Here is a 9,942-nt window from a genome sequence, read left to right as displayed (position 1 = left end):
TATCATACAACAAAAGTATATGCTCCACTATGTTCATAGCAGCATTTTTTGTAATAGCCAGAACCTGGAAACAGCTGAGATGCCCTTCAATGGAAGAATGGATGAAGAAAGTATGGAATATATACATATTAGAGTACTACTCAACAGTAAAAAACAATGACTTCTTGAATTTTGCATACAAATGGACAGAAATATATTCAACCCTTTTCTACCAATGTGTATTGCCACTTGACTGTGGCTTACCGGTATGAGTCTAACTGGCGTCCATCTTGGAGAGGAAAGCTATGGTGTCTGACTCACTTCCCTTCTTCCCAGCATTCTGTTCTGTCTACTCCATCCACCTAATTTTCTGCCCCATTAAAAGGCCAAGACGGTTTCTTTATCTAACCAATGAAATCAACACAAAACAGAAGACTCTTCTACATCAGAGGAGAGGCAGGGATGGAAGCAGAGAAAAATGTACAGCTCAATAAATATCAATAAAAGAAGAAAAAAGGAAAGAATATATGCAAGTAGATGCAAATATGAATACTTAAAAAAAGAATTGCTGTTCCCAAACAATTCATGTAAAAAGATACCTGACCATCCCATTCACTCATGTTTTCCTTCTTCCTCCCCTTCACTTCTCCACTCTCCTTCTGCCCTCCCTTTTACCAACACCCCATGCTTCAACTTTTCTTAGAAGATCTTGTTTTTTTCCCCATACCAGGGGGATCCGTGTATGTTTCTTAGGGTTCTCCTTGTTCCCTAGCTTCTCTGGGGTCATGGACTATAGATTGATCATCCTTTGCTTTACATCTAATATCCATTTATGAGTGAGTACATACTGTGTTTGTCTTTCTGGGTCTTGGTTACCTCACTATGGATGATTTTTTTCAAGGGCCATTCATTTGCATACAAATTTCAAGATATTTGCTTTTTACCACTGAGTAGTATCCATTCTTTGTTTGAGGGGCATCTAGGTTGTTGCTAGGTACTGGCTATTAGGAATCATGCTGCTATGAACTTAGCTGTGACAATGTACTTGTAGTATGGTTCTGTATCCTTTGGGTGTATGCCCAAGAGTGGTATTTCTGGGTCTTGAGGAAGATTGATTTCCAATTTTCTGAAAAATCGTCATACTGATTCCAAAGTAGCTGTATGTTTGCACTCCCACCAGCAAGGGAGGCATGTTCCCTTTCTTCTGTATCTTTTTCAGCATAAGCTATCATCGGTGTTTTGGTCTTAGCTGTTCTGACTTGTGTTAGATGGTATCTCAGAGTCATTTTGATTTGCATTTCCTTGATGGCTAAGGATGTTGAGAAATTTCTTCAGTGCCTTTTGGCCATTTGAGATTTTTCTGAGTCATTGGGATGGTCAAGATGGGAGAAGGACAGAGAGGGAGAACAAGGAAAGAGGTATATTGCTTTGTGGGAGTCATTATGGGGCTAGCATGAAACTTAGAACCAGGTAAATTACCAGGAATCCACAAAGATGACCCCAGCTAAGATCCTAAGCAATTGTGGAGGTACCTGAACTGGCCTTGCCCTATAATCAGAGAGATAACCACCTTAATTGCCATTGTAGAACCTTCATCCAGAAACTGATGAAAGCAAATGTAGAGATCCACAGCTATGTACTGGGCCAATGTTCTGGAAACCAGTCCAAGAGAGGGAGGAGCGATAATTTGAGCAAAGGGGCCAAGACCATGATGGGGATACCCAGAGAAACAACTAACCTGAGCTACTGGGAGGTCTTTGACTTTGGACTGTGGGGGAAAATAAATAAATTAATAAAAAAAAAAAGAGAAAGCTACAAGAAACACTGTTAAGTTCTCCATGTTCATTCCAAGGAACCTAAAATTTACACACCAACTTATCTGTGTATAAGAAAGGAGCAGCAGGCTTTAGGAGCTCAGAATTGATGTTCATGATTTCTCTTGGGAAGAAGCACAATGAAAAGAATATTTATCTTTTATTCTTTATTTTATTTTTTTTAAAAAAATCTTTTCTCATTTTATAAACCTATTTCAGTTACCACTCCCTCCCCTTCTCCTGTTCTCTCCACCTCTGTCTACCCCAGCTCCATCGATTCCTCAGAGAGGGTAAGGCTTCTCCTGAGGAGTCAACAAAGCCTGGCACATACATTACTTTGAGGTAGGACCAAGTCCCCCCACTCTATCTCGGCTGAGCACGGTATCCCTCCAAAAAGAATGGGCTCAAAAATACAGTTCAAGAACTAGGGATAAATCCTGGGTTCAGTTGCCAGTGGCCCCACAAACTGCCCCAGCCATATTACTGTCACCCACATTCAGAGAGCCTTCTTTGGTCCTATGCAGGCTCCCTCACTGTCAGTTCATAGTCAACGAGCTCCCACTAGCTCAGGTCAGCTATTTCAGTGGGTATCCCCATCATGGTGTTGACTTTTTTGCTTTTATTATTGCTTCTCCCCCTCTTTGACTGAACTCTGGTAGCTTTGTTTTGTTTTTGTATGCGTTTTTGATGGGTTTATTTGTGTCTTTTTTAAGGTCCTTGGACATATTCCTTTTATTAATTGATTTTTTTTCTATCCTAGGTTTCTGGGCCATCCAGCTTTCTGTTCTTGGCCATCCTGGCAGTATCAGGTATGGACTCCCTCTCTTGGTATGGGCCTCAAGTTTGATGAGTCATTGATTGACGGCTTCCACAAGCTCTGAGCCACCATTGTCCCAGTACATCTTGTATGCAGAACAGATTGTAAGTCAAAATTTTAATAGTTGTGTTGGTGTTCCAGTGTCATGACTAGAAATTGAGTCGTTACACAACATAGCTATTTCAAGTTCCAAAACCTCTATTAACTAGGAGTCCTCCCCAGGATCACCCTTGTAGAATCCTGGGAATTTCTACTGTAGTAGGTTGCCACATAGACTCCAAATGCCTTTCAATTACGGTTGTCTTTACTTGTGCTCTTTTCCTACACTCCTCCAAAGCGATCCTTCCTGATCCCATTCCCACAAACCAGTTCATCTTCAAAATCTATTCTATTTGCCCTTCCCTGGGAGATCCATGTGTCCCTCATGGAGTTTTCCTTGTTACTATGCCTTTCTAGGTCTATGGATTGAAGTATGATTATCATTTACTTAACAGCTACTATCTACCTGTGAGTGAGTACATAGCATGTTTGTCATTCTGGTCTGAATTACCTCCATCAAAATAATTTTTTCCAGTCCCATCACCTTTCCTGTTTATTTCTAAAATCATTGTCTGTGCTTCAGTTTTATTACATTTCTTAAGGTCTATTATAGTAGGATTACTGAGTCCTGTTAAAGATATACTGTCTTGAAAGCCAGTGTTTATGTATTTTTACTGCTGTCTAGGCATCTGAGGTTGGGATGATTGAAGTGATCTAGCTATTCAAATCTGGTTTTGGTTTTGTCTTTGTTGGGTGGTATTCTGTTCCTTGGTTTCTGTTGCCCTCTTTGGACCTTGGGATACTGTGGTGACTGTCCAAAAAGCATATTTACATAAAACAATGTGACACTTACATGTCCTTAATCCCAACACACACATGAATAGCATAAATAAATGTATTCAAATTTTAAAAAGGAAGTGTTTGTGAAGAATGTGATATTTGAGAGATTTTTCAATAGTGTTTTACAGATGAATTGGGGAATTCTGTAGAACTTTAAAGCCTGTGTGACATTTGTTGCTCACTCAGAAGGCAATGGGACACTGGTCATACATGCTTAGAAAAGCGACATCAACTCTCTGCAGTGTCAATAACCACAAAGGGAGCAGGAACCCTGAAGGGCCTTCATCAGTGAGTGACTGGGAAGTTTTCAAATAAAGCAGATGTTACAATCCATTGAAACTGAGTTTATATCAGTTTACTCTGTGAATAAGTATCAGCATGCGTGAGGAAATAGCAGTTCATCTAGACACTTGGAAACAAATAATGAAATGTGTTGATGTTGAACATACTGCTGATATTGACATACTGAAGCCTTCCCAGAAATGCTACGGATACTGAGTAAGCAATATGACTTTTATGTCAAATATGCCACAGTTTTATGCACAGTCACAGGGAAGTTTACATCCATTGTACATGTGGAAAATGTTTGCCCTCCTTGTTAATTTGGATTAATTTGTATGGTAAACGCATCCTTTAACACCCTGCACCCAGATTCATGAGCTTGGTAACTGCCACTGTGTAGGTCTTTAGTTTTCCTTTAGCTTCCCTCCAGGAACACTTTCAGTGCAACCACTCTGACTAATGACTCCTTCATCAATGCCCAACCTTACTGACACGTATGAGACAGCTTTATGGCTCAAGGAACGGGAGTGTCTAGCCACTCTTGTGCTGTTTCCCTTGATTTGTTTGTTTTTCAGGAGAGGGAAGTTTGAGCTTGCTTTCTTATGTTACGTGACTTTGTTTGCTGCAGTAATATTCTTGTGTCTTGACATCAGAGACTACACACTTCTCTGTGTATCTCCTAGGTCTGGTTCTTGATCCCATTGATGGAATTTCCAGCATTGGTTTCTTCCTGCCTCTGATTCTTGTTTACTGTTTTAGGCTTTACAACAATGCTGTTTTGGGTATTCTTGGCTCATCTTTGTTTTGTTGATAGAATGTTGTTATATTGATGCATCAGCATGTTTAATTTGTTTGTATTGTAGTTTGCTTTGCCTAAGGCATGTGCTATGGGAATTTTATGAATCATCAGTGGTGATTTTTACCTGATACCTGTCTCTGTCTTCTAAAACTAGTGGTATCTAAAATTGTCCTTCTTAATGCCACATTTTCCTACTAACTACACATACAGTAGGTGCTCCTCTGCCCATTAGATAGAGCATAAGGATTGTGGCAAGCTCAAATAAAGAATAAAAGTTTTGGCTTGAGTTAAGTGCATAAAATGTATCCCCTTTTCTCCCTCCATTTTTCCTCTTCCTTTCTGCTTTCTTTTTCTTTCCTCTCCTTGTTCTTTATCTTGTTCCTTTCTCCCAAATAATACTGTTGATTTTCTGATGACCTAAATATTATAGCTCTGCTAAAGACCTTTTGAGAAAGGGAAAATTTCCTCCTACTCTGTTTTCTTGAAAGACAATCAAATCCTGTTTTATGTAGAATTCCTGTGTGCCTGGAACCATGAATTGAGTCTTGTACACTCATGTTGCCTAATAGTTATTTTTACCTGCTGACACTATTATCATTGGTATTAATGGGGCCAATACTTGCTATGCTATTTTTATAAACAATGAAACCCAAACCATATTTCCAATGATGCTGGGTAATTATATGGCAGGCCACTTCACAATGCACAGAAACCAGGCAGGCTTTATGTTTTTTAGAATTCTCCTTCTTTTGTGCCTCTTCACTCTGCTCTTGCAACAAAGACATTCTTACCTGATTAAGACGGTTGCAGGAAGCAGCATTTATTAATCTCTGAAGGCAGTTTTCAGTCAGGGGCTATACAGAGAGCAGAGATTCACAGTAGCTTCTTGGTCAGCTCCAGAGAACAATTCCTTTGATACAGTCAGGCAGAGAAACCCAATGGGAGCTTCCATTTGTTTGTAGATAAAACACTTCCCTGTGAGCTTCTAATACTGACTCCCCCAATAAGTGTTTCACACTAAGATTATGGTTGCATGGTGGTGACTTGTGTGACCTTCACTTCCCACCTCTTCCAATGATTGACATTCTCGTTCTGTTTTATAAATCCTTCATGCTTCTGACACATACAGTGGCTTGATTTTCCTGGCCCACACCCTAATAATGGTTTGAGACTCACATGAGGAATCTCACATTAAGAAAACGGGTTTAATAACTCACATAACTTGAAGCACACACAGGGGAGACATTAGTACTCATATCTGACTCTCATTTTGTGTCATTAGCTACTGCCTCGGCCCCCTCGCAAGCATTCCCTGTGCTCACCTTCTGTGACATTGCCACAGTGAGTCATTCCCTGATCTTCCGTGACTTCAGCTTCTCCGACCATCTCCAGTGAACTCTGTGGGGAAATTTGAGTCAGTATTTGGTCCTGAGTCCCAAATACAGTAGCTAGAAGGTACCCCATTTCACTGTATTACAAAAAGAACAGCAGCAACAAAAATATTTTCCCATTTTATAAACTCTAGCAATTTTCTAAGGTTGTGAAGGTCTGCCTGAGGGAAATGGGTTTCATCACAATTCCTATGACAGATGTGGGGGCTAGTTGATACGTTTTGGACTTGCTCTCAGGTAGATTTCTTTTTTAACCTAAGAAACCCTGGCTTTTCTATTCAGTATGTAGGATATATCATCCTCTTTGGGCGGGATATTTTTAATCCCTTTAAACAAGGGATTTGAACTCTGAGATTAGTTTTATATTGTATTTTTGATATCTCTTTTCACCCATATGCTTTTACTGAGCTCAGTGATGTGAATCGATGAATATGAGTTTTTCTCTTTCTCTTTTCTTTTCCTACATCTTCACTTTCTGTATATATAGTAAACTATAAAGATGACTTTATCTGTATCAATAAAGAGTCCATTTAAATACAGTCAATATTTGATCTCAGGCATAGAGTTTTCAACTTTTCTAAATCGTGTATGGCATTGTCACTAAATTTTCTTGTCAAAGTTTTAATTTATGTATCTTTTTACTAAAAATTATTTAGCAATTAAAAACACCTTTTTCTGTAAACATTAGTGATTTATAAAAATGTTCTTTAATAAATATTTGGTATGCCTTGTTTTACTTCATAGATATTTACCAGGAATTGCTCCATTGTCATGTGATGTTAGATGCACTCAATTAAACAGTCCTTTTGAAGGATCTTGGTCTAATTTTGATTTATGTTCGTGCTAATTTAGCATGCCTTCAAAGGCAAATCCATTATGTATTTATGGATTACTCTGTGTTAATATGAATTAGTTAACTCATTTATGAGTTATGTGAAATAATGTAAGAAATGTTCTGGAATGAGAAAGCATTTCTTTTGTTGGCTATGATCAGTGTTAACCTCTTTATTTCCTCCTACAGAGGAATAACATAGTTGTTTTGCATACCGGTGTCTTATGAATTCTGTTTCTCCACCTGCAGTGCAGAAAGTCACATGTGAATTTATTCCCCTTCATAAGATTTTAGATGTTTCTTACTTTTTCTTCATTATTCACGTATTCTAGACTCTTCCTGAAACTCTGTCTCAGGTGTTCATTTTATCCACATCCTATTCTTGCAAAGAAACATGATTTTTGACCTCAGAGATTCACAAAATAGAAGAAAGGACAACCATACACAGTGACAAACTATAGTACATTTAGAAACCTTAAGAAAGATGTGGTTCATTGAGTTAACACAGAAGAGGAACTGGCAAAACTTGTTTAACTAATCAGGGCGGTTGCTACCAGAGCTGATGTAGTAGCTGCTACCTGAGCAATATAAGTAGGAGGGTCTCAATCCTCACAAAAATGAGCTGGAAATTTCCTTAAAGGTGAGCTAAAGAGTCCCCAAAACATGAATAAAGTAGTTATTAGCTTGACATTTGGTATATGCAGTCAGATTTCACCATAAATTTGTCTTTAATTGTGTAACTTCTCTTATTTTAGATAGCAATAGTTTCATGTTCTTATTCATCAAAGTACAATATTCAACTAACTGTGGAATGCAATTCCAGGTATTGTGACTTTAGCTAAAGTGATACATTAATATCTTACTAGTTTTTACTTAAAATGGGTTGTTTTGGAGAATAATAAACACCTTCAAAGAAAGTTGTTTAACGTTGTTCTTTAAGATGAACAAGAATATATGTAAAATTAACTTAGATTTATTCTAGAAATGTTTCTAAAGAACAACATCAAGAGGTTTTATAAAAAGGATTAAAAATTTAATCATTTTAATTTTTTTTTTTTGGATTTTAGAGACAGGGTTTCTCTGTAGCTTTGGAGTCTGTCCTGGAACTAGCTCTTGTAGCTCAGCCTGGCCTTGAACTCACAGAGATCCACCTGCCTCTGCCTCCAGAGTGCTGGGATTAAAGGTGTGTGCCACCACCACCTGGCTTCATTTTAATTTTTTATACTTTACATAATTTTATACTTTTGTAATATCTCCAAGTGCTATTGTAAAACAGATACTCTTATAATTTTTTCATACTCAAAAAGTCATCTGGAGAGAGGGTTCAACAGTAAAGAGCACTTGCAGAGGATAGAAGTTTGGTTCCTTGTACCCATGTTTGGTCTGTTATAGGTGCCTGCAATTCCAGGTCCAGAGGATCAACATCCTCTTTTGGTCTCTGAAGGCACCTGAATTCATGCACGCATCCACCCATATACACTGAGCATATGCACAATTTGAAATAAGATAAAATTTTAAAAATAATGTCTTCAAAAACTGGGCAAAGGTTGACTTCATTCGGAAGAAAGCTAAACTCATGTAAATGAAAATAAACATTAACAAGCTTTCTGGTGCCTGCCCAACCATGGCTGTAGTCTGTCTGCCACACAGAAAGTCTGTGATAATGATTTTTATCATCTTCTTTCCTAACACTCAGCCAAAGAAGACTTAGAAGATAAAGGTGATGCTGACACTGTGTAGCAGAATGGTCTGCAGCAACTACTTTTAGTTGGAAGATTGGCAGATTTTCTTTTACTAGTGAGTTATCCTGTTGATACATGAAAATCAAATCATGCATTCAGACAGTGAATACTACACGGGAAGTTCTTCATGACTTGGTGATATATACATAAGGCTCCATTCAGGACAACAAACCATTGTTGAGGCACCAGAATCAACCAGACTTGCCCAGAGAGAGTCATGGTTTATATCTGGTGTTACTCAATTCAGGATTGTACCCAGTGCAGAATGCTCATTTTCTTTGTGAGTTTATGTTGGAGAAACCAGAATATTGCTGGGATAACATTTTGCAACTAAAAATGACCACTTAGGAGATGCATATTTGTGGTCCATCTGCTTTCATTGAGGGGGCTGTAAATGTAGAAGGAAATAAATTACTTCCCATTAATCTGTTCCTAAGAGCGCATTTCCTTTGAAATTCTTGGAAGTTAGTAATACTGTACTAATTCACACTAACGACCCGAGAATCTCTGGGAGATAACTTAATTGTGTAATGAGCAGTGATGAACATTAAAAAGCAGCATTATAAAATCAGGGATATGGATGCAGAGATGTACTTGCTTTATTTATTTTGACAAGGGCAGTTTACTTTCTGTAACTCATAATAAAATACTACTGTAAATGTACTAAATTATTTTATTAAAGTAATAAAATCTGAATGGGAGGCCTCACTAAGGCCCACTACCATTATATAGTTACCAAACGAGTTAAAGATGCCAGGTTACTGTATTTTTTATTTTCTTTCTAAAATTCTGTTTAGAATTTTGCAACATTTGGGGGAACATAAAGAAACTGATGCCTTACTCTTCTGCTTGTGTTTAGAATGAAAACTTTTCCTGACTTCTCTGCACAGTTGGCTAGAACATTTAACTCATAAAACTAATACCATACACAGATCACAGCTAACTCCTGTGCTGTGAATACATACTTGAACTTCACTAGTGACCATTTTGGAAGCTCAAAACTAGATCAGAAGAAAAACTGGAGTCTATGGATGGACTCAGTGAGACACAGCTCTACTCTGGACACCAATTTTCATGACTGGGCTTGTTCCAGGTGGTTAGCTTACTCCTGTCATTTAGTTCTAACGCAATCAGAAGATTCTCAAAGTCAAGGCAATAGTGGGCATGGTGGCACTTGCCTTTAATATTAACTTTTGAGAGGCAGAAGCAGACTGATGTTCATGATCTAAATACCAGCTGGGTTAACTAACATAGCAAGTTTGAGGCAAGCCAAGGCTGCATAGTGAGATCTTGTCCCTCCCAAAACTAAAACAAACAAACAAACAAACAAAATCAACAAAAGTCAAAATCAGGACACGTACCTCTTACATTCTTTGAGTTGTTACACAGCAGAAAAAAGCTTAAGAT

Source organism: Microtus ochrogaster, linkage group LG4 (assembly GCF_000317375.1).
Source record: "Microtus ochrogaster isolate Prairie Vole_2 linkage group LG4, MicOch1.0, whole genome shotgun sequence".
Lineage (NCBI taxonomy): Eukaryota > Metazoa > Chordata > Mammalia > Rodentia > Cricetidae > Microtus > Microtus ochrogaster.
Note: the sequence above shows the minus strand (reverse complement) of the source record.